This window comes from Triturus cristatus, chromosome 3_2 (assembly GCF_964204655.1).
Source record: "Triturus cristatus chromosome 3_2, aTriCri1.1, whole genome shotgun sequence".
NCBI classification, from domain to species: Eukaryota; Metazoa; Chordata; class Amphibia; order Caudata; family Salamandridae; genus Triturus; species Triturus cristatus.
In genome coordinates, this window is record NC_140584.1 from 818,200,096 (window position 1) to 818,225,363 (window position 25,268).

General features: G+C 47.9%; 1 protein-coding gene across 2 annotated transcripts in view; it reads left to right on the forward strand.

Moving 5' to 3' along the window:
• The window catches only part of ALS2 (alsin Rho guanine nucleotide exchange factor ALS2), a 1,262,853-nt gene that overhangs the window by 871,594 nt on the left and 365,991 nt on the right, over positions 1–25,268 (forward strand). The window lies entirely within an intron of this gene.

The window sequence follows — 25,268 nt, forward strand, 5'->3', positions numbered from 1 at the left end:
AATTTCCGAATCCGACGGCGGACCCCTCTGTGATCCCATACCCACTATCAGCTGGAATTCCAAAATGGCCACCATCCTTTGCACCCGTAAGGAGGAAAGTGACATATTAGTGCTCCAGACCCATGTAGTGACGGCGTTGGTTGGCAGCCCTATAAAAGAGTTTCTTTTCTTGTTAAAAATTTGAATTTCACTTTGTTGCTTTGCATTGAAGAATAAGGCGATACTTTGTTACAGGTTCATCTCAATTTTATTCATTGGATGTCCAAAGTGTTCATTTTGTAAATTCAAATTGAAGAATTTATAGAAATTGTGATTTCAATACATTTGTTATGATTGCCCAATGCATTTCGAGCCGTTAGGCTCTTCCTCAGGGGCTCAATTTCTATGAAATAAACAACAATAAATCAACTTCACAATGATGCTAGAGCGTCATATTGCCAAAAAACGATAATAATGGACATTCAGGGTTTATAGTGGTTACTGTGATGGACATTGACCAGGTATCACCACCACCAGCAAAGTGACTGAATAGAGATGTGAGTGGGTGTGTAAAGTTGCAAGCAATAAGTCGATTTGTGATAGAAACGGGAAGGAATGAAGCGTGTATGAATAATACCTTGATCTTGGGAAAATGAAATGGATTCAAGATAAGTGTCGCATTCTGGAAGAAAAAACTCAAATTAGTGAGCTGGTCTTAGTACCGTCTCAGATTAACTGGCTTTCAAAATAACTGGTGCGTTAGTTACTCGGTCTTACCGATAACGAGGAAACCCTTTTCCCGGTCGCTGTACCAAATGGTAACAAAACGGAAGGGCGGAAGGTCCAACCGAAGGTCTTCTTCGTGCTCAGTTCCCTAAGTTGACAGCGTATAAATAAGAGTCTAAACCAACTTACGAGAATGAGAATCTCTCGCGATGCAGTAGCGTAGCGATGGTAATGGAAACTGACGAAAGGTAACTGTGATAAAAGGAGTCGCCATCTTGAAATGGGATGGAAGAAAGTTCTATAGAAAAGAATCGCTATAATGGAGTGACTGGAAACTAATAGTAGCGATACCAAAATGAAGTAGACTGAGGAGTCAGAGCAAGTATAAGAGTGTGAATAAAGATTTATATAAAAAAATCGTAGTGATAAAGAGACTGAGAACTCATGGTGGGCGATAAACAAGTATGTGTGTGTGGAATAAGAACTCAAGTGGTCATCAAAGGATGGGATACTACGAGATTAAAAATGGGGAAAGAAGAAAAATATGGAAAAATAATCCTGAGTGGTGAAATGATCTCTAAAAATCGCCATAATAAAGTGGCTGAGGGGCTAAAGGTAGCTTAAACATCAGTGCGGAGTATATGTATATGTGATTGAATCTCATGGTAAAATGTGAATGGGTATATGTATGTTGGTGGAATCCCTGGTCAGAGCTGTTCTACCCATTCTGATGGTTACAGCGTTCACTAGTCATGCAGTGCCATCCTGATAACAGATAATACATAGATAACAAGATAGTCATAGATAACAAACGTAGTCTATTTTGTCATTAATTCCCTTGTCAATCAAGGTGTCGAGACGTTTGATCCAATAGGTCTCTCTTTGTAAAAGACTTCGGGTGAGATCTGTATCTGGATGTTGTACCACCCTTTCAAGCACAGAGAACTTGAGTTGGGCGATGCTGTGCTTCTCCTCGTTCCAGTGTGTGGCTAGACTGCTGTTTTTATTCAGTGTCCTAATTGTGCTTTTATGCTCTGATATACACGATCTTTAATTTTGCGTTCGGTTTTTCCAACGTATAGTTTTCCACATGGACACTTGATGTAATAAATGAGTTTACTTGAGTTACAGTCAGAGTTGTGATAAAGTTTAATAGATTCTCCTGATAGTGGGTGATGTAATATATTACCGACTATGACATTGTTACATTGGACGCAGTTTTGACATTTGCTCATTCCTTTGTAGTTTGTTACCTTGTCTAGTCGGGGTATTGATGATTTCCTTAATATTTTTAGATCGTTTATAGGCGAACATAGGTGGATCTTTGAAAATGTTGTTAAAATCCGGCTCATTCTGTAACATTTCCCATCTTTTTGTGATGATCTTTTCCCGGATACTGTAGAGTACTTAGAAACAAATACTTGTCGGGATGTCTGTTTGCGTGGTTGAAATTGTAGTAAACTTTCTCTGTTGTATTTGGAGGCACGTTGTTTCGCTAGTTCTACCACTTCAACAGGATATCCCCTATTAAGGTACATCTGTCGTTGATGTAAGAAGTTTTTTTCTGTGTCCTCTGATTTTGAACAAATCCTTTTGATCCGCAGAAATTGAGACAGTGGTAAATTTTGTTTTAAACTATTGGGATGAAAGCTTTGGAAATGAAGCGCACTATTAACATCAGTTTCTTTCTTAAATACTTCAGTTTTTATCTGCCCGTCTTCTTTTGTAAGGATCACATCAATATAAGAAATCTTGTTCGAATTTATTAGATGAGTGAACTGAATATGTTCATCTATTAGATTCAAGTTCTTGATTTTGTCTTCGAGTAATTCCTGAGTATTTGTCCAAAGAATGAGAATGTCATCAATAAACCTGCAATATAGCAGCGAGTTTTCAGTCCATTCAATGTCATTGTATATGTAATCTGATTCGAATTTGGCCATAAAGGTATTGGCATACGCCGGAGCCCCGGCATAGCCCATAGATGTTCCTTGTTGTTGCAAAAAGAAATTGTCATTCCAGTGAAAATAACTATGGTATAAACAAAAGTGTAAAAGTTCAAGAATAAAAACTTTATCGGCTCTGAGTGAGGATTGGCGCAGTAGAGCCCATTCTACCGATTCCATGCCAGCTGTGTGTGGTATAGAGGTATACAGTGACTTGACGTCGATAGTACAGAAAATCATTTCTTCTATGGGTGTTACCATCTCTAATCAAGATCCTATAACAGACCTTAAAACTACTCTAGTAAGTATTTTAGAACATGCTCTAGAGATGGGATGGATAAGTGAAGCTACAAAACAATTTCTCACAGTGGAATATCCTCGGAAACCCACTCTATATATGTTACCGAAGATCCACAAAAATGTATTCAATCCACCAATGCGACCTATTGTGACAGGATGCGGTACCATTTTCGAACCTCTTGGTCATTACATAGACTACTTTTTACAACCTTTTGTTCAAGGATGGCATTCATATGTAAAAGACACGAAGGACTTCTTACAAAAATTAGAGATGGTAACACCCATAGAAGAAATGATTTTCTGTACTATCGACGTCAAGTCACTGTATACCTCTATACCACACACAGCTGGCATGGAATCGGTAGAATGGGCTCTACTGCGCCAATCCTCACTCAGAGCCGATAAAGTTTTGATTCTTGAACTTTTACACTTTTGTTTATACCATAGTTATTTTCACTGGAATGACAATTTCTTTTTGCAACAACAAGGAACATCTATGGGCTTTGCCGGGGCTCCGGCGTATGCCAATACCTTTATGGCCAAATTCAAATCAGATTACATATACAATGACATTGAATGGACTGAAAACTCGCTGCTATATTGCAGGTTTATTTTTATTATTTTTTTTTTTTATTTTTTTTTTTAAACCGTTTATTACATGTTAAAAAGGGTTACAAGTATGGGCCTACAACCATCCGGCCGGCCGCTAGAGTGGCAGAAGCATATGACATACCTACAGTAAGAGTCTCTTGGCGGTGCAGATCGGTAAATCAGGAGATATCAATAGCGCAGGCCCCATGACTCCTAGCCCACAATACGGTTTCCTTTTTTCAAAACAGAACAACACAAAAAACCACACCCGCAAGGCAACCCGCCATCCAAAGTGACGGCACGTGCTCCTTAAGTGGGGGATCCCAACCAGCAGCCAAACTCTGAAGAGGGGAATGGGAATAGATCAGGGACAGGGGAACCACATGCCCGCGGCTGGGGGAGGGGGTCGGCTAAGGGGACGGAGCTGGTGAGGCGGCCGGTAGCAGTGGCGGCTCAAAAATACCCCCGCGATAGGCGTTCCAGGGGCCCCAGATTTTCACCCACGCCCCAGGCTTACCCCTCGCAACATACACCACCTTTTCACGAAACATACACCAATCCATGTGTTCTTTCCAGGCCGACACCGCCGGGGGCCTCTGGGATCCCCACAATTGAGCAATGTCACGCTTAGCTATCATGTATCCCAGAGTCACCCACCGCGTCTGCGGGACCGAATAGTCATTTGGTTCCCACACATTCAGCAAGCATCTCCTCGCTTCAGGCAACAGCGCAACACGCGTCACCACACGCAGGACCTCATGCACACCACGCCAGAATCGCTCCACCTGTGGGCATTCCCACAGAATATGCATGAAAGTTGCCAAGGCACCACAGCCACGCTTACACAATCCGTCACCAACAAAGCCCATACGTAGAAGCCTTGGCCCCGTCACGTAAACCCGGTGGAGGATCTTAAGCTGGACGAAGCGAAGGCGAGCCGGGATGGCCACCTCCTTCGGAGAGGCCACCGCGGAAATCCAGTCCTCGTCGTCCAGTTCCAGCCCGTCGGCAACCCAGGCCTCGCGGAGACTAGTCAGCAGGCACGATCTGTCGTTGATCAGTTTTTTATATATAAGGGAGATCGTGCTGTCTGGGACATGGCCATCCAGCACTCTGTCCTCCAGGGGGGAAGACTCCGGAATGGACGCGACATCAGGGAAGACGGAGCCCAGCGCGTGGCGGACTTGTAAGTACCGAAAGTACTCACTGCCTTGCAGCTGAAATTCCGTCCGCAGCGTCTCAAAAGTTTTGAATCCACCCCTTGTCCAGAGGTCACCCACTGTGCTGATTCCGATCGTGTCCCACTTCTCGAAGCCCTTCGATGTCCACAGGGAGCCCAACCTCTCAGACGCATATAGCGGTGTCGCCCGGGTCAAACGGTCCTTCCATCCCATCGCTGCATTAGCCGCGTGCCAGACACGCACCATGACACGCGTCGGTCCCGTCAGACGGGAGTCGGGCGTGCCAGAGTAGAGCGCTCGATTGTAGTCGCCACCGGGCAGGAGCATATTGTCCATTTCAAATGCCGGGTTCAGGGCGGGCCCGTAAAGGCCATGATTAATCGCAGCTAGCTGGGAGGCCCAGTAATACCGTTTAATGTCCGGGAGGGCAACCCCCCCATCGTACCACGGGAGCGTCAATTTAGCCAGAGCAATACGCGGCCTCCCGTCCCAGAACAGGCGCCGCTGCAGGCCCTCCACCTCACGGAAGTAGCGCGCCGGAACCAAGTCCATAGTATTCTGAAGCGCATACAGAAAGCGCGGCAAGGACATCATCTTAAACAAGGCCGCTCGGCCAAGCGGCGAAAGCGGAAGACGCCGCCAGCGCGCAACGTCCTCCCGCAAGCGCTGGAGGGGGGGTAGCAAGTTCCGCTCGTAGCGGGCCTCCGGGTCTAGAGTAATATATATACCCAGGTACCGGAACCCCTGGGAAGCAATCTGGATCGGGCAGTCCCGTGGTAGGGCCGGAGCCTCCCCGGAGAGCACATACACGCAGGATTTCGCCCAGTTGATGACAAGGCCTGAGTTACGACCGAAGGAGCGCAAAACATCAACCAGGACAATCAGCGAGTTACGCGGGGAGGCGAGATACAAAAGGATATCATCGGCGTAGAGGGACACACGGTCCTCATGCTCGGGGGTCCAGCGGAGACCACGGATGGAGGGGTGCCACCGCAGCCACTCCGCCAAGGGCTCCAAGGCCAATGCAAACAGGAGCGGTGACAAGGGGCAACCCTGACGTGTGCCCCGCCCCAGCGCAAAGGGGGCCGAGACTCGCCCATTCACCACCACCTGCGCCAATGGGCCCGAATACAACAATTTGACCCAGCTAATGAATCCCGGTCCAAATCCAAATTTCGCCAGCATCGCCCAGATGTATGGCCATTCAAGCGTGTCAAACGCAATGGTGGCGTCCAAGGACGCCAAGATGGCCGGCTCCCGCACAAACGGGACACGCGCGAGCACCCCATGCAAGCGTCGCAGATTAAGAGCCGTGTTGCGATGGGGTATAAAGCCAGATTGGTCTTGGTGGACCAAATCGCCCACCACGCCAACCAGCCGGTTGGCCAGTACCTTGGCGAGGATTTTGGGTTCCGCGTTCAAGAGCGAGATAGGCCTGTAGGATGTAACCCGCTCACGGGGTCTCCCCTCCTTGTGGATCACCACGATTGTGGCCAGACGCTGGTCCGGCGGGAGGGAACCCTGCGAGTGGGCCGCCAGGAACATGGCGCGCAGGTGGGGCGCCAGTACATCCGGTCGCAGCTTGTAAAGCTCGATGGGGATACCATTGGGGCCCATGGCCTTGCCGGATGCGACCGAGCGAATAGCCAGGGCAATTTCGTCCGAGGTGGGAGGAGCGTCCAACAAATCCCTGTCCTCCACCGTAAGGGAGGGCAGCGCGATGTCCCAAAGCAGGGCATGGGAATCTTCCTCCGAGCAGGGAGAAACCGGGGAGTACACCTCGCGGAAGTAATCCGCGAAGCAGGAGACAATGGCTTCCGGCTCGGTGACAGACACACCATCCATCCCCTCAATCAAAGGAACCACACGACTCGCTCTCTCCCTCTTGTCCAACCACGCAATCAATTTACCAGCCTTATCACCCACATCATACAGTCGCCCCTGTTGCTCTCTACTGAGGCCCCTGGCCGCCTCCGTGACGAGGGCCCTATAGGCCGCCTGCTTGAGGTGCAGAACATGCAACTTGGCGTCTGTTACCCCGCTCCCCAGGTCACCCTCCAGCTCCGCAATTTCGGCCTCCACCCGGGTTACCTCCTCCCGCTCGCGCCTCCGGGCATGGGAGATAGAGGAGAGGGCCTCCCCTCTGAGAACTACCTTAAAAGCCTCCCACAGGGAGATGGCCGAAGGGACAGACCCCACATTCTCATCAAAGTATCGCTGTAAGGATTTGATCAAGTCGGCACGAATAGTGGGGTCACGCAAGTACCAAGCATTGATTGGAGCCACCCTGCCCTCCCCCCTAGGGAAGACATCGAAATGTAACAGTACTGGGGAGTGATCTGAAATGCCCCGCGCCAGATGGCACACCTCTCCCACCCTCCCAGCATAGGCCGCCGGGACAAGGATGTGATCAAGCCGCGAGAGGCTACCATGGGCACCCGAGTGGAAGGTGTATTGCCGCTGTGCGGGATGCTTTAGTCGCCAGCAATCCACCAGGCCCAGAGTATCTAAAAGGCCGGACAGCGAGGCCTGTGCCCGGGGGAGGTCCCTAGGGGGATGGCGATCCATAGACCCAGAAACTACCGCATTAAAGTCCCCCCCAACCACCAGCAGGCCACCCGGGAGGTCCAGGAGGAGGCGCCCCAAATCCGCAAATGTAGTAGATTGTAACCCAGGCGGGACGTACACTGATATAAAAACAAACACTCTACCCTCCATTCTACCCACCAGAACAGTGTAGCGTCCCCTCTCATCATGGCGCACCTCATCAATCTCCAAAGGGAGCGAGTTCTTAATCATGATACCCACCCCCCGCGAGCCCGAGGTGAAGCCCGAGTGGGCCACCAAACGATAGCCTCGCCGATTCATGGCATGAAAGGAGTTACCTATAAGGTGTGTCTCCTGCAGGAAGATAACATCTGGTGAGATACGTTTCAGGTACTGCAGGACCACACCACGCTTAATCCTGTCCCCCAGGCCGTTAACATTCCATGACAACACAGTCAAATCCCTACCCCCCATCGTACGTAGAAGCAATCAGTCGTCCCCCACAGAGCATCTCGAGAGCAGCAATACAGTAAAGGGCTTGCCTTGCGGTGCAAACAAACAACACACCCCCCCCACCCCCCCATCCCAACAGAACTCCCCCCTCCCTGCACCCCTGCATGAGCCCAGACAGCCCCCCCAAAGTGCAGTGTGCCTGTCGCCCCATAGATGAAAACTAACTAGTCCCCCAGAGGAGGAGGGAAGCCCCCAACAGACCCCACACGACCTCCATCGGAGGGGAACCTAAACGATCAGTAAATGGTAAAGGAATGTTGTCCAGAGCAAGGCCTATTCTTCACCCCTCAGTTCTGACCCGGCGGGCCCTCCCCGCCAACCGCACCCGCCCCACCCCCTCGGCCCCGATCTCCAGGCAGAGTGTCCAACCAGTCCCCAGCCGCCTCGGGTCGGTCAAAAAAGTGCGTGCGTCCATCCACCTCCACCCTTAGCTTAGCTGGAAAAAGCATTGAGTACTTAAGGTTCAGGTCCCGTAGGCGACGTTTAACTCCGAGAAAACTCAATCTCAGTTTTTGGACCGCCGGAGTAAAGTCTGGGTAGAAATGCACATCCATGTTATCAAGCTTGACCGGTCCCTGTTGCCTGGAGGTCTGCAGGATAGCGTCTCTGTCCCGAAAATTAAAAATCCGGGCAATGAGAGGCCGCGGCGGGGCACCGGCCTTAGGTCTGCCCCCAGGGACCCGGTGAGCACGTTCCACCGCAAAAAGCTTACTCAGCCCCCGGGGCTGGAGATGGGTAAGGATCAATTCTTCCACAAAAAGATCTGCCGCCTCCGCCTCTCGTCCCTCCGGCACTCCCACAATGCGAACGTTATTCCTCCGGGCCCGACCCTCGGAATCCTCCAGTCGCCGGTCCATCAGGGCGCTCGCCTGGCCAAGCCGGTGCACCTCCTTTTGGAGGGCCACCACGTCCGTCGTGAGGCTCGTTGTGGTGTGGGCCAGGGAATCGACCCGGTCGTTGGTTTTGGACAAGTCAGCCCTCACAAGGCTAACATCCACCAGGACCGAGTCTATCTTTTGCGCTAGGGTGTCGAAGCGCTGGTCCACCGAGGCCTTCATCTCTGCGATGGCGCCCATGACGTCCCGGAGGGTCAGATCCACCGGTTGAGCAGATGCCTCCGTCGGGCCCGCCGGGGATGTGCGCGAAGTCTCCGGAGATCCCTTCTGGAGGGTGTAGCGGTCCATACTGTTGGATTGAGGCGCCGGGCCGCGGCGGGTCGTCTTCACCTTCGCCCGGTCGCCATCTTGTTTGGTGGACATGCCTGCTCTCCCACCGTCGTGCCAATCTCCTCGACAGGGCCGATAAACCAGTTCACGGGTTCCGGGGGGGGGGGAGGGCGACCACTGGGCCGCGGGAAGACTCGCGGCCGGCGGGTCAGCCGGGCACCTGGACAAGGCCACACCACCGCACCCCGCTCCGCAACCCTACCTCGCTTGAGGCAAGGAGAGCGCAAAAGCGAAAGTGAAAGCACGGGATACGCGAGTCGCCCAGCCCTGCCCGCCGCTGTTGTTCGCTTTGTCCCCGGATCGCCCCACTACTCCAATCCGGGGGGCCAGCGCGGAGAAGGCCGCAACCTTCAATCGGTGCTCCCACCGGTGTCCGGGGTCCGATTCGAAAAGGAAAAACGGATGGCGCCTCAGCTCGGGTTCACCGATGCAGTCCCCTCAACAAGGACAGGATATAGCCAGGATTAATTCAGGAGGTCGTGGTGGTCCTCGGGAGCCTCGCACCTACGCGGCCATCTTGGTTGCGCGCTAGGCTCCTCCTATTGCAGGTTTATTGATGACATTCTCATTCTTTGGACAAATACTCAGGAATTACTCGAAGACAAAATCAAGAACTTGAATCTAATAGATGAACATATTCAGTTCACTCATCTAATAAATTCGAACAAGATTTCTTATCTTGATGTGATCCTTACAAAAGAAGACGGGCAGATAAAAACTGAAGTATTTAAGAAAGAAACTGATGTTAATAGTGCGCTTCATTTCGAAAGCTTTCATCCCAATAGTTTAAAACAAAATTTACCACTGTCTCAATTTCTGCGGATCAAAAGGATTTGTTCAAAATCAGAGGACACAGAAAAAAACTTCTTACATCAACGACAGATGTACCTTAATAGGGGATATCCTGTTGAAGTGGTAGAACTAGCGAAACAACGTGCTTCCAAATACAACAGAGAAAGTATACTACAATTTCAACCACGCAAACAGACATCCCGACAAGTATTTGTTTCTAAGTACTCTACAGTATCCGGGAAATTGAAAAAGATCATCACAAAAAGATGGGAAATGTTACAGAATGAGCCGGATTTTAACAACATTTTCAAAGATCCACCTATGTTCGCCTATAAACGACCTAAAAATATTAAGGAAATCATCAATACCCCGACTAGACAAGGTAACATAAACTACAAAGGAATGAGCAAATGTCAAAACAGCGTCCAATGTAACAATGTCATAGTCGGTAATATATTACATCACCCACTATCAGGAGAATCTATTAAACTTTATCACAACTCTGACTGTAACTCAAGTAAACTCATTTATTACATCAAGTGTCCATGTGGAAAACTATACATTGGGAAAACCGAACGCAAAATTAAAGTGCGTATATCAGAGCATAAAAGCACAATTAGTACACTGAATAAAAACAGCAGTCTAGCCACACACTGGAACGAGGAGAAGCACAGCATCGCCCAACTCAGGTTCTCTGTGCTGGAAAGGGTGGTACAACATCCAGATACAGATCTCACCCGAAGTCTTTTACAAAGAGAGACCTATTGGATCAAACGTCTCGACACCTTGATTGACAAGGGAATTAATGACAAAATAGACTACGTTTGTTATCTATGACTATCTTGTTATCTATGTATTATCTGTTATCAGGATGGCACTGCATGACTAGTGAACGCTGTAACCATCAGAAAGGGTAGAACAGCTCTGACCAGGGATTCCACCAACATACATATACCCATTCACATTTTACCATGAGATTCAATCACATATACATATACTCCGCACTGATGTTTAAGCTACCTTTAGCCCCTCAGCCACTTTATTATGGCGATTTTTAGAGATCATTTCACCACTCAGGATTATTTTTCCATATTTTTCTTCTTTCCTCATTTTTAATCTCGTAGTATCCCATCCTTTGATGACCACTTGAGTTCTTATTCCACACACACATACTTGTTTATTGCCCACCATGAGTTCTCAGTCTCTTTATCACTACGATTTTTTAATATAAATCTTTATTCACACTCTTATACTTGCTCTGACTCCTCAGTCTACTTCATTTTGGTATCGCTACCATTAGTTTCCAGTCACTCCATTATAGCGATTCTTTTCTATAGAACTTTCTTCCATCCCATTTCAAGATGGCGACTCCTTTTTTCACCGTTACCTTTCGTCAGTTTCCATTACCATCGCTACGCTACTGCATCGCGAGAGATTCTCATTCTCGTAAGTTGGTTTAGACTCTTATTTATACGCTGTCAACTTAGGGAACTGAGCGCGAAGAAGACCTTCGGTTGGACCTTCCGCCCTTCCGTTTTGTTACCATTTGGTACAGCGACCGGGAAAAGGGTTTCCTCGTTATCGGTAAGACCGAGTAACTAACGCACCAGTTATTTTGAAAGCGAGTTAATCTGAGACGGTACTAAGACCAGCTCACTTATTTGAGTTTTTTCTTCCAGAACGCGACACTTATCTTGAATCCATTTCATTTTCCCAAGATCAAGGTACAGGTTTTATTCATACACGCTTCATTCCTTCCCGTTTCTATCACAAATCGACTTATTGCTTGCAACTTTACACACCCACTCACATCTCTATTCAGTCACTTTGCTGGTGGTGGTGATACCTGGTCAATGTCCATCACAGAAACCACTATAAACCCTGAATGTCCATTATTATCGTTTTTTGGCAATATGACGCTCTAGCATCATTGTGAAGTTGATTTATTGTTGTTTATTTCATAGAAATTGAGCCCCTGAGGAAGAGCCTAACGGCTCGAAATGCATTGGGCAATCATAACAAATGTATTGAAATCACAATTTCTATAAATTCTTCAATTTGAATTTACAAAATGAACACTTTGGACATCCAATGAATAAAATTGAGATGAACCTGTAACAAAGTATCGCCTTATTCTTCAATGCAAAGCAACAAAGTGAAATTCAAATTTTTAACAAGAAAAGAAATTCATGTATATATGTTGAATATTCATAAAGGCATTTGATACCTCAGAGCAACAGTGCGTAGAGGTAGGGTCCTACAGACCCTGAAATTGGTGAGTATACTTGGCATTCTTGACTGTTGCATGCCTCCTCTACAACACGCTTATCTTATGAACTTGAAATAAGAAATATGTTGATCTTCCTGAACTATACAGTGAGTGCCTCTCCCACCAATATTGTAGCCCTATAAAAGAGACCAACGAGAGTATGCAAGCTGTTGACAACCGCTACAGAGAGGAGGGAGGAGGCGCCATTAAAGACAATCGCAATGGAGAGGAAAGAGAAGACACCATGGGAGACGTTTCCCCCGAACCGCGGGAGAAGACCCCAGCTTAATCCAGGAACGTGGAAACAGTGGACAGGAAAACGAGGACAGCGGAGTCTGCAGGGAGGAGCCCACCGGAGAACCGCCTTGTGGCACCGCGTTCGAGTACAGCTGTCCCAGCAAGAGAGAGGATGCTGTCACGCCCTCTACTACAACCCTGGAGGTCGTGTGGTGACAGGCTGTAAATAACCCTAACTTGACTAAATATCCTTGTATGGTGTATTATTTATTTTCGAGTGGCTGTCTTAATTCCTACCGCCAGGACTCAAGAGGAGACAACCAAGAAAAGAAGGAGCTTTGCAAAGAGACTCTAAGAGAGGGAAAACTGTCCCTGATACTAAAAGGGGGAGAGAAGACAGTCCTAAATTTAAAAAAAACTGAGAATTCTCCCACTGAATAAAAATCCAATATTCAACCATCATCTTGGTTTGAACAGTGGTTCCATACTGCCCATTCCACAATGACACCCTCATTGGTTGAGGCCTTCTGACCGGCTATGCAGAATATATTCAGGATGACACTGACTTCTTCTGGGCCACCTCTCCAAGGGGGAGGCTGTTCCTGCATGCTTAGCGACTCCATCTGCTCCAACCTCAATGACTACTGATGCTGCGCCTCCACGGACTCCAGCCCCAGTGCATAAGGCAGAGCGTTTCTCTGTTTCGTCAGGCCTTGTTTCTGCCCTGGCATCACCCACAAAGTTTATCATGACATCAGAGTTGTTGAAGTCTGAAAAAATTATGTGAGAAGAGAGAATGTTAAGGTGAACATCTGATAGAGACTTCTAGCCTCAGATTCCTTACTTCAGAATAATCCCCTGGAGTCAACTGGATCTTGAGCCGTACCTCTGCACGCTCGTAGGTGGTACCAATCGGCTCTGCGTTGGCTTCGTAGGTGTTGCTCGCGCCGGATGTGACGTGTGCGTTGCCTGTAAAGGCTCCACCCCAGCGCGCAGAAATCACTTCTTTTCTTTCCGTGCTGCCAGTGTAGATCTGGAAGTGCTTCCTCCTGCACTTTTGAATGCATTTTTCTACTTTGTGTTTACCCGTTTCAACCCTTCGCTCCCAGTGTGCCTTGAGGGTGGTCCCATACGAATCCTGTGGGTTTTAAACCCTGTAAAGCCTGCCACAACCAGATATCTGTGACAGATCCCCATCTGGTTTATTTATGGTGCCTGGAGCTACATGACTCTAAGCTTGCCCTGTCGGCTGTGCGATGAACCCCAATGAGATTCGTGATCTTCTGTTTACTCAACACCAGATGACCGCACCGCTCTAGTTCCCGATGGCATGGGAGATCCCGGGCACCCCCTTGGAATTGTTCCCGCTGATCATCGTCAAGGTCCAAATTGTCATTCATTGAGTCACACAAGAAGAAGATGACCAAGAAGTTGAGGTGTGCTTCAACTTCACCGCGTTGGTCAAAATTATCGAATGAGGCATGGGAGCAGTGGCACAAGTCTAAGCCCTGCACTCCCACCTCCCCCGCCGAACCAAACTCTGGATCTTTTCTGCTCCTCCCTGAATTTTCAGGAGCCGGAATGAACCCTGCCCAATTAAAAGAATTTTACTAGGCTACGCCCCTCATCTTTGGGCGGGCCTACCCCTCTGGAACGCCTTCGGGCTCCATGGATTCGGACGGTGCCCTGATTTAGTTTCTGATAGCGGGTTTGCCCTTACCACCAGTCAGGCCCGTTGGGGCTGTTCTTGGATCTGGACCGACTCGGGTCGTAAATCCACAACCTTTATTGCGGTTTGGTCCAGTGGTGCAGTTCTCAGTGCTGCCGATCCCTACCCCATAGTTATTCACGACTCTGATACAGAGCTGAACCACCATCACCCGATGTCAATGCCGACCGGACCAAGACCCTCTGGGTTGGAGACAGTGCCTCCATTTTCTGACTGGCCCTGTGAGGAATATGCTTTGGGTGGATCAGAGGATCTTTATGATTATCCTGACCCCCCCTTGAGGAACCCTTGGTTGAGGATAACTGGTATTAGAGACTGGCTGATGCTAGTGGTCTGGGGACTGCAACAGACACTGGTTTTGTCTCTCCTCCCAGTGTGGCTATGGGGGAAGGAGCTTCCTCTATGATGGTAGTGGAGAGGGTGCCTGAGGTCCTGGACCTTATCCTGCCCTCGGTGGTGGTCAAGACCAGTCTCTTGACAGAGGTGCTTCAATTCGGGTATCCCACATGGAACCCTCTTCTCCCCTTTGTTGAAGCCCTCACTGATGTCCTGCTCAGGGCCGGGGGCAAGCCATGCACAGGTGCTCCAGTGGACAGGATTTGTTGCCCACCGCCCACCCCTGGGGATCCAGCTTTCGTCACCCGGCATCCCACTCCTGAGAGACTGGTCATGCAGGCCTCAACGTCCAGAGTTAATCCTGGTGCATTCCCTGCTACCGGAGAGGGAATCCAAGAGGCTGGACACCTTTGGTAAGAGGAGTTCTTTTTCCACCTGCCTTCCACCATGGTCAGTGAACACGACTTGCCTCTTGGTCTGGCATACCCACACACTATGGGACTCGGTTGAGCAAGTTCTGCCCATGGTCTCTGAGGAGGCCCAAGTCATCCTGACTCAGGCAGATGCCGATGGCTGGAATGCAGCAAAGTTCACGATAAACTGCAGACTAGACACAACTGACTTGCTGGATAGAGCAATCTCTTCGTTGCTGGCGCTTCATTGCCACTCACAGATCATGTTAGCTGGCATCTCGAGGGACGTCCAGGGTACTCCTTATGGATATGCCCTTTGAGGACACTCCTCTATTTGCTGAGAAGGCAGATTTAGTGCTCAAGCACTTCAAGGATGGTATGGCCACCGCCCGGTTGTTGGGACTTACCATGGCCACACTCCATCCTCACTCAGCCTCATGCTCTTTCCGTGGCTACAGTAGGGGCTACCAGCCATATACATTTCCACTCAGCCACTACAGCCAGCTGCTTCACCAGCCCTTCCACGGCTGCGGACACGGTACACACAAGCCTCTTAGGACTCAAGGCCAGAGATCTACCCAGTCCAACCCCCTACCCACCAGCAGTCGCAGTCTCCAAACCTCTTTAACCTACCCTTGCAGCATCACGGGCAATTGCTTAGCAATAGGATCAGGCACCGCCTACCCCACTTGCAGTCCATAACTTCGGACAAGTGGGTGCTCCAAATTGTTCAGCGAAGTTACGCCCTTCCATTCACAGAACCCCCCCCCCCCATGCCTCCGGATTCAGATCGGCTGATGGACGATCATCTCTCCCTGCTGCATCAGGAGGTGCAGGCTATTTGGCCACACAAGTCATCAAGAAGGTGTCGGCATCGGAGATAGATCGTAATTGTTATTCACCCTACTTTCTGGTGGCGAAGGACAGAGGCCCTATTCTAGATCTGCACCGTCTCAACATCATGTCAAAAAAGACATGATTTCAGGGCACTAGTTGGTGCCTAATATACTCCAGTGTCATCATGCCAGAGAAAAAGTTGTTCTGCTAATGGAACTGTGTGGTGCCACCTGTTGGCATTGGAGAGTCATTGCCAGGAAAACGCTTTTCCAGGTCAGGCTGAGGCTTGGAATGTTCATTCATAATGTGTGGAATATGCAGGAAGATAACATATTTAGTAGAAATATCATTAACAAAAGGTAACTTAATTTTGTTTCTGTTACTTAGTGACTGAAAATGCTAGGTAAATTATGTAGTTTGTAACCGAGCTTACAGATTTTCATATTAGGTGTCCATTCAGAATACTAGCAAACTCCCATGTTCATGGTTACAAACTCTAGCACACAAGCTGTAGTTTGATAAAGGAAATACAGACCACCAATTCACTTCTCCAACTCCAGTTGTGTACAGCATAAAGGTGTTTAAAAACACCATGTGCCTGTTAATACCCATGGCAACAAACAGAGTCAACTTCAAAAAAAGCAGAAGAGTGGACATAGTTTCAGCAGCATTGATTAGACCAGCAGATATTTTGTAAATGGGAACACTTTTCACTTCATCAAAAAAATTACTGAGCGCTAGAGTTTTTGTAAAAGAGGATGCTCTCCTTTCCACATCAGCAGGGTATTTCTCAGGAATGCTTATTCTCATTGGCCCTCATTATGAGTGGCCTGGAGAAATTGCTGTTTTTTTCCGGTCTCAAAGTTATCATTATTGGGAGTCCTGGTAAATCAAGGGGCAGCGAAATGATGAGAATGACGAGTTTTCCTACTTGATTTCCTCCAGTATTTTGCATGCAGATTTCAGTGACCAAAATCTTGTGTGAAACCCCACAACTTGTAATTCCAAGGGGCCTAGTAACTTGTTACCCGTCACATCCGAATTAAGAGGCCACTCATAAAGTGGGCCTCAGGAAAAAATACCTATTTTTAGTTTTGATAGTGTGGCTTGTAGTCACAATAGTGTCACTTCAGAGATAAATATTGGATCAGCCTTTGGGTAGTGTTTTAGGGACAAGCCTTAGAGTAATGGGAAAAATAAATTCCACATTGAACGTGTTCATTGATGCCAGTGTGTGAATGGGTACGCTGATCTTTTAGTTTACCTTTTTTATTCCTAAATCTGCTTGCCTCCCTCTAACGTCCAATTCCACTAATATTAGTTGTCTAATCACTCTGTTATGTGCTCATTGACTCCCTAATGCTCTGTTTATCTGAGACAGGCTCAGGTCTGGCTGGGAGAGAGCATCAAAGATATTCCCACTGAAAGTAAAAAATATGAGAATGTAAAACATTGGCAGTACAAGCGAGCAATATATAGTAAGCCCTGCACATGCTCAGCTGCTAGTGGTAGCAGGGATTATGTAGGAGAGCTTGTAAATAAAGACACAGTGGGACATGTAGGATAAATGCCAGTGAGGAAAGAGGTTTAAGTATGTCTGAAAGGGTGGTACTGGCAGTACTCAGTCACAACCAATGTTCCCTCAAATTATTTTTCTCTGTGTGCAGTAATAGCATGTTTGTGTGCACATACTTCCTGACTGTGTGCGCAATTGGCAGCTGTAATGAAACACTGTGGAGTGATCATAGGCAGTGTTCTATTATGCCTCATGGAAGTTACAACAGTACAAGGCCACACAAAAGACAAAAGAACACTTTACACTGTCAAATAACAATAGTAACACCATTTACTTGCAATTATGATAAAAATGCTGCAGAAGCACACTTGTTTTAAATAACTGGGAGGATGTCTCAGTGAGTTAAATGGTTGACACTGACATAAATGCTGACCAGCAGTGCTTGAGTCTATGTAGGCTGATTTAGGGCCCGATTAGAGCTCAGCAAGTGGGTTAGAGCGTCACAAACATGACGGATATCCCGTCTGTCATATTACAAGTGCATCTTTACCTACGGTACCTGTAATATGGCGGACAGGATATCCATCACATTTGTGATGGAGTAACCTGTCCACCAACTCTACATCAGGCCCATAATCTTTTATGTACAGCACTTATAAATGGTTGGAATATGGTATCTAGCACTATGTCACAAGCAAGTTATCATTGTAAAGCTACACTCAAATGAAATAGCATGGTGTGTGAAAGTGCAAGTTCTGAAAGAGAAGTCTTCACTTATTACCTGGGCAACTGGAATTATGTGGCTGGAGAGGGCCAAATTATGCAGCAGGATTAGTACATTTTGCGGCAAGAAAAGGTACATTTGTGGCACAATGCGGCACATTTTTTTATTAGTATTACTTCATTATTTTGTCAGTTTTAAACTTGGTAACTGTGGAAAGTTGGCCAGGGACAGACCCGTTTCCTTATTCCAAGGATTGTTGATTAGGCAAAAGAAAAGTCCAAGACACAACATAAAAGTTCAGGTCAGTTCATGGGCCGCCACGCTCCCTTGTTCGTCAGGAAAGCAGTCGAGGCTCCCAGTGGTTGGTCCTCCGCTTCGGGTAGGGTGAGCCGGATACCGTATGACATTTTAAAAAAGGACAAAAAAACAACCGTCACTCTGGCTTCTTATGCATTCTTATAGACTGAAGGGGAAGGGAGTGGGGAAAGAGCACCCAAACCGCCACCAACGCCATATACAAGAAAAAAAGTAACGGTGATGTGAGAAACTAACTCAAGAGAATTCACAACACGTTTGTTGCGGGAGGTTTCAGGGTTTACAGCTCCCCTCCCTCCCCTGGGTTATGGCCACCCGCTGGGGACCCTTTCTTGAACCAGCCCCACACTCTGGAACGTACCTCTGGGAGCCACGCTCCCCGGTGAGCGTGGCTGGTCGTCTCGCGGTACCGGAGCGGGTCCGGCTCCCGTTCTTGGTCCCATGGATGGTGGCTCTGGGATTTTGGCGTCTCCGGAATTCGTCCGGCGTCTTCTTCCGGTTTGGCGTTGTCTCTCCGACTTCTCCTGGCCTCACAGCTTCCGTGGTTCCAATACGTGACGACGTCCTCCTGATGAATACAGGCCCCAGCTAGGCCCGCAGGATACAAGGGTTCGCTCTCCTGTAATGGAATCTATAAGGAAGTTGGCACGGAAACTGCAAAGTACAAAGACAGCATTTATTAACCCTTAAGGGTGGTCCTACAATCCACACAACACTCTTCAGCATTGCATAGAGTAGCACAAAGAACTTGCGTACATGGTCCCCTTTTATACACAATAGAGGGGCTCATAAGTGGGTGGATACAACATGAGGAAAGGAATGTTACCTTTTATGGACATTTTCGATACAAGATCAATATGTGGGCGGAGCTGACACACTCCTTGAGCCCGCGAAAACATGGTCAAGCAAGGCTAACTGATAACAGATGTGGTCAAGTCTGGGCATGTGCCAGATGGACAAAGGAGCTATTTATAGACTGTTACTAGGCAGATCACAAGAGCAACTAACACAGAGGTTGGACTCTTCTCGTGGGGAACACGTGGAAGCATGACAATACAAAATGGAGTCCGAACTTCGGTCAACATAACGGAGAAAACATGATCTAGAGAAGGGAAATAATGTCTTTAGTAAATGCTTAATCACGTCATTGTTTCAATTTACAACAGACGACCCTTTCAGCATTTACTGAAGACATCCGGTTTGTTAGGATAATCATCATATATGTCAATTGTCATCATTTCTTCAACTTCTTTAGCTAAACGTTTCTGGTGAGCAACATCGGCAATAGCTTTCTTATCAGGGATACAGAATGATACACATAATGAGCAGAGTAAAGGACCACATTGAACGCAGATACAGCACGAAAACAGAACCGCTACAATAATACAGAGACCAGTTAGAACCTTCCATCCCCAGGCAGTAATTAACGCCCAAAACCATCCAGAAAAGGACCAAATGCCGTTTTCTGTATGGATCTCAGCTGCAATTTTATGCAGTTTATTGATGGCATTATAAACTGATGGCGTATGATCAGGGATAAACACACAACAGCTACTTCCAATAATTTTACATGCTCCTCCTCTGTCAGCTAGCATAACGTCTAATACCATACGATTCTGCAATGCAACAATTCTAGTAATTTGCAATTCCTCCGTAAGATTCCCAAGTGCAGCAGCAGTCTGATTTGTCACAGCTTCTACCACTCTTGTTAATCTTCGGATCTTCCTACTGTTCAGGGCAGCTCCAACAAAGAAAAACAATCCTAAGTTAAAATCAATATACTGCTGCAGACTGGTATCAGTCTGATCTACATCGTCAAGTGATAAAGTACGTTTATACCTATTCACAGTCACATTATTCAATAATTTCAGATCCTTATGATAAGATGCGGGAGCTAGGAATACAGGAGGTAATAGAAATGATACATAGCATACCCCAGACCACCCAGCCGGCAGACGGTAATAACCTTTATTTCCACACACAAAGTACGTATTATGGGAGGCTAAAAAGGTACTATTGTTCAACCCGTCAATGTTCAGAACAGTAATACAATCACTAACACCAACAGGGATAAAACCCACACTCTGGACACATAGGTCCGCTTGAGCTTGTGCTACTTGAATCACAAATTTGTCCTTTCCCACAGTGTCTCTTGTGTTCGTGAAGATGTAGGGAATGGATTCATTGTCTGGTCGGTACTCTTCCCACTCCCAAATTGTCCCATTCGCTTGTGGATACCCATTTTTGTCTTGATGGCATTCTTTATTGAGTCTGAAGAGCAATCGTCCCTCTGTCGGTTTCCGAGTAGCAAAAAGCAAAGTATACCATGCTCTACAAGAGCCATTATGAGAGAAAGGAAGTGGTATAAATGGCGTTCCTCCTTTCTTCTGATGAGCTGGCATCATCCCACATATCCAACAGTTCGTAGCATTCGTAGCAACGTGGGTATGATGCAGCATCTGGATGAAAGTGTTGTTCAAGTAAGACTGTCGATGCTTCAACTCTTGATACGGTAATGTATAAAAGTAGTGCTCCTCAGGCACCGGAGTTGTCAACACAAGAATCTTCCGAGCGGGTGTTACATCCTCCACGAACCATGTGGTTATCCCAACAATGGCTACTGTCAACATGAACCCTAATGCACAAAGGATTTTCTTTTTCTCCATGTCAAAGTAAAAAAAAATAAAACCCAATATCTTCCTGAAACTAAAAGTCTGTCAGAACTCTTCCCCTTGGGCAGCGGTTGATTTCTTCACCAGCGGGCCAAGACGGGTGTCGCTACACTAATGCAGGGCTGATCCCCCCCCCTTGCCTCATCGGCTCTCCGTTTCACTAACCCAAGGGCCGTTCTGACAGTATGTCCCGGTACTGGAAAACTCACTTCCTTGGTCGAAGATGATATCGCCTTCCTCCAGGAGTCGCGTGGTCCGGAAAGAGCTCCTCAGTGGCGTTTGGCTCCGCAGCACGGCCTGTCTCTGCAGCCAAGATTTCTCGTTGATCGGTCAGCACGGCAGGTTCCACCAATCCGGGCGGCACCTTCCTACAGTGCAGGGAATGGATCCAATTCTTTCTGTTGGAGACTCGCACAGCCGTCCTCGTTGCGAGGAGGACCTGCTCAGGACCCACCCATCTCGGTTCCAAGCTGTTTGTTCTGTCAAATATTTTCACCATCACGTGGTCACCAGGTCGGAGACCATGTCCTTCACCGGTAGACCGATCAGGGAGCGCCTCTCGGACCTGTTGATGAATAGAAACCAAGTTATCCGTTAACTGTGCCAGATAATCGTTCATCATTACACAGGGTACATCATACACAGCCTTAGGTTTTGGTGGACCCCAAATATTCATTGGGCGTCCGAAGACAATCTCATACGGTGTAAGGCCAGTTCGAGAGTGCGGTACCGATCTAATTGACAATAGCACCAGTGGCAGAGCGTCTGGCCAAGTCAAGGACGTCGAAGCTTGAATCTTAGCGATCTTGAGCTTCAGTGTACCATTATACTTCTCGACTAGTCCTGCAGACTGAGGGTGGAATACCGCGTGAAACTTCTGGGTGATGCCCAGGCCCTTCAAGACGTACTTTATAACATCCGCTACAAAGTGAGGCCCATTATCACTCCACAGGAGTCTACAGACGCCATATCGAGGGAAGAATTATTTCAGCAGCAGCTTCGCAGTAGTCATTGCAGTATTGTCTTTCGTAGGGTACGCTTCAACCCATTTGCTGAAAGCGCAGACCACTACTAGAACATACTTTAGATTGTTACAGCGCTCAAGCTGGATGTAATCCATCTGCAAAACCTCGAAGGGTGCAGTAGGTGTCACAAATCCTCCTGCCGGAGTTCGAGTACCCTTTCCTGGGTTATACCTCAGGCAGATCATACAGGTCTGCACTACCCTCTTCGCTGTGCTAGCAATCTCTGGATGCTCCCAGACTTGGGTAAGCAATTTCACAATTGCGGAAGCTCCAACATGTGCTAGCCCATGTGCCATCTGAACCATAGGTTGTACAAAGGCCGTGGGTAATTTCCATCTATCCATCTGCTTATTTCTCCAGCAGCCCTCGTCATCCAGTTCTCCCTCACTAGCCCATTGTTCCCGCTCTTTGTCAGAAGCGGTCCTTTGCATTTCTCGCACTTCCTCCTTCGCATCATGCCATCTTTCCACCTGTGACTTTACTACATACACGGCAGTAGCACCGGGCTGCATCGCAGTCTCCCGTGCTACTCGATCTGCCAACGCATTCCCTTCTCCAACTTTATCAACTACTTTCCTATGGGCGCTACACTTAACGATGGCAATTTTCTTTGGGTATGTCAATGCGGTTAAAAGATTGTGAACTAACTCTCCATGCATTATCTGTACTCCATGTGACGTTAAAAACCCTCTCTCCTTCCAGAGTAGGCCGAAGTCATGCGCTACTCCGAAGGCATAGCGGCTATCTGTATAGACATTCACACATAGTCCTGTACTGAGCTCACATGCTCGTGTTAATGCTATCAGTTCCGCTGCTTGAGCTGATTTCTGTGGTATGCGTGCTGTCTCCACTATCGTTTGCAATGTGGTAATCGCATACGCTGCTGAAGTCGTACCATCTGGTAGCTTCAGACATGATCCGTCCACCCACAGTTCTCCATCTACATCTGGAAAGGGCGTATCCTGGAGATCAATACGACCCTTTGTTTGTTCCTCAGTCACGAGAATACAATCATGCGCTTTCTGCGCCTCAGGCTGGGTTTCGGGGTATGGCAACAATGTTGCCGGGTTTAACGTTACGCACCTTTTTAACGTAATATGAGGAGCCAAAAGCGTCAACTCATATCCCGTTAAACGGGCGCTGGTCAAATGCTGCGTCTTCGTTTGATTAAGCAGGGCATCGACAGCATGGGGGACTAATACCAACAACTTATGAGATAACACAATTCCCTCACTTTGGCGTATTGACACAGCTGTCGCCGCAACCGAGCGAAAACACCCTGGTAATGCTCGGGCGACAGGATCAAGTACAGCCGAAAAATATGCACAAGGGCGCTGCTTATCGCCGTGCATCTGCACTAAAACTGACAATGCACATCCATCTTTCTCATGCACATACAACGAAAAGGGTTTTACATAATCTGGGGTCCCTAACACTGGTGCTGAACAAAGGGCCTGTCGTAGTTGCTGAAAAGCAGTATCACACTCATCTGACCAAGGGATTGGGATAGGCGTGTCCTTTGTCAAGAGGGCTAATAATGGCTTAGCTATGTGCGAAAACCCCAATATCCACTGTCTACAAAAAGAAACAAGGCCCAGAAATGCACGCACATCCTTCTGTGTGGACGGTCTCGGTGTATCCAAAATTACTTGGATACGATCCGGTGTGAGTGCACGTCCCTCCTTAGACAAAAGGTGACCCAAATAAGTCACCTTTGGTCTACAGAATTGTAATTTCTTCCTAGATACCTTATGATTGTGGGATGCTAAAAAGGAAAGTAAGGATAACGTACTTTTTTTACACAACTCCAGGGTGTCAGCCGCCAGCAAGATGTCATCGACATATTGAATGAGGGCGACCCCCTCGAGCAGAGCAAAGGAATCCAATTGTCGTTTCAAGGCCTGACTGTAAATGCTAGGGCTTTCTGTATAGCCCTGGGGGATCCTACAAAAATGATAAGATCTATTATTTAATGTAAACCCAAAAAGATATCGGCTATCAGGGTGAATGGGAATGGAAAAGAAGGCATTCTTCAAATCGATCACGGAGAACATAGTCGCCGTAGGTGGTACCAAAGTAAGCAACGTCGTGATATCGGAAACCACTGGGTACTGAGGTATCACGATCTTGTTCACTTCTCTCAAATCAATTATAAACCGATAAACTCTGGCATCCGTATCCTTTTTCAGTATGGGAAGAATCGGACTGTTACAAATGTTGTAGGGGACTTCCTCCACTACCCCTACCGCCATCAAATCCTGCACTATCTGTATGAGAGCCTCCTCACCCTCCTGGGAAATACGGTACTGAGGGAGGCGTGGTAACACCGCCCCCTCCTGGACGCTAATGTGGACCGGTGGAATCACCATTTGTCCCTCATCAGTATCCGAAGTTGCCCACAAAGCACGAGGGAGGGTAGCTAACAGCACATCCTCTGACATCGTACACATCCGTTCTGATCGGGGGTAATTATCATTCAATATTACCCGTACACCAGCCGGGGAGCAGCGGATCGTAGCCCTAAAATGCTTTAACATATCAACACCCATAATGTTGTCCGGTGTGTACGGGGCAAGCAGAAACGGACAGGGTGCAGAAAAAGAGTCAACTTTAAACATGAGGGGCTGCGAAAGAGGGCTTCGGGAGAGTGTTCCGTCAAACCCTACCGATGTGACCATTAAGCCGGATGGGGGAGCCCCCGGAACCAATTGCTTAGACAGTGCACTACGTGTCGCTCCTGTATCCACTAGGAACTGATCAGTAGAGCCCAAAACCTCAGCCGATACATAAGGACCCTTCTGATCGACCGGCACCTCAACTGATTCTAACCCCCATCCAACGCATCCCTATGCATGCTGAGAGTCATGGTACCCCGACCGGTCAATCCCCGACACTTGATACTGATGCTGACGATCGAAAACATTTGATCTGTCTCGGTGCTGCCCAGCAGAGTCAAAACGAGCCTGTTCGTTAGAATTCCCTCGAAAGTTCGAGAAACCCCCTCTACCTCGCGGGCCACTGTGGGTATGCCCCTGATGCATGCAACACCGGGCAGTCCCTAGCCCAATGACCCGATTGCTTACAATACGCACATTGGTTCCTATTTAAATCAGATCGGCCCGAGGGAGGACCATAAGATCCTCCCCTACCTCTATTACTACCCCGCCGGGGCGGGCCATAGACTTGTGCCAACATCACCTTTGTTTTCAAATCTTTCGATTTCTTTTCCTCCTGGCCCTTTGCTTCTTGCTCCTGACGCTCATAATACTGGGCGATAGTCAGGAGGGCTGTCGGTGTAGCGGAAGACCAAGAACTTTCACTCGCTTTTAAACGGGCCGCAACTGCCGGCAGCAGATTAGCCACATATTTATCCGCAAAAAGGTGGCGGCCCGTA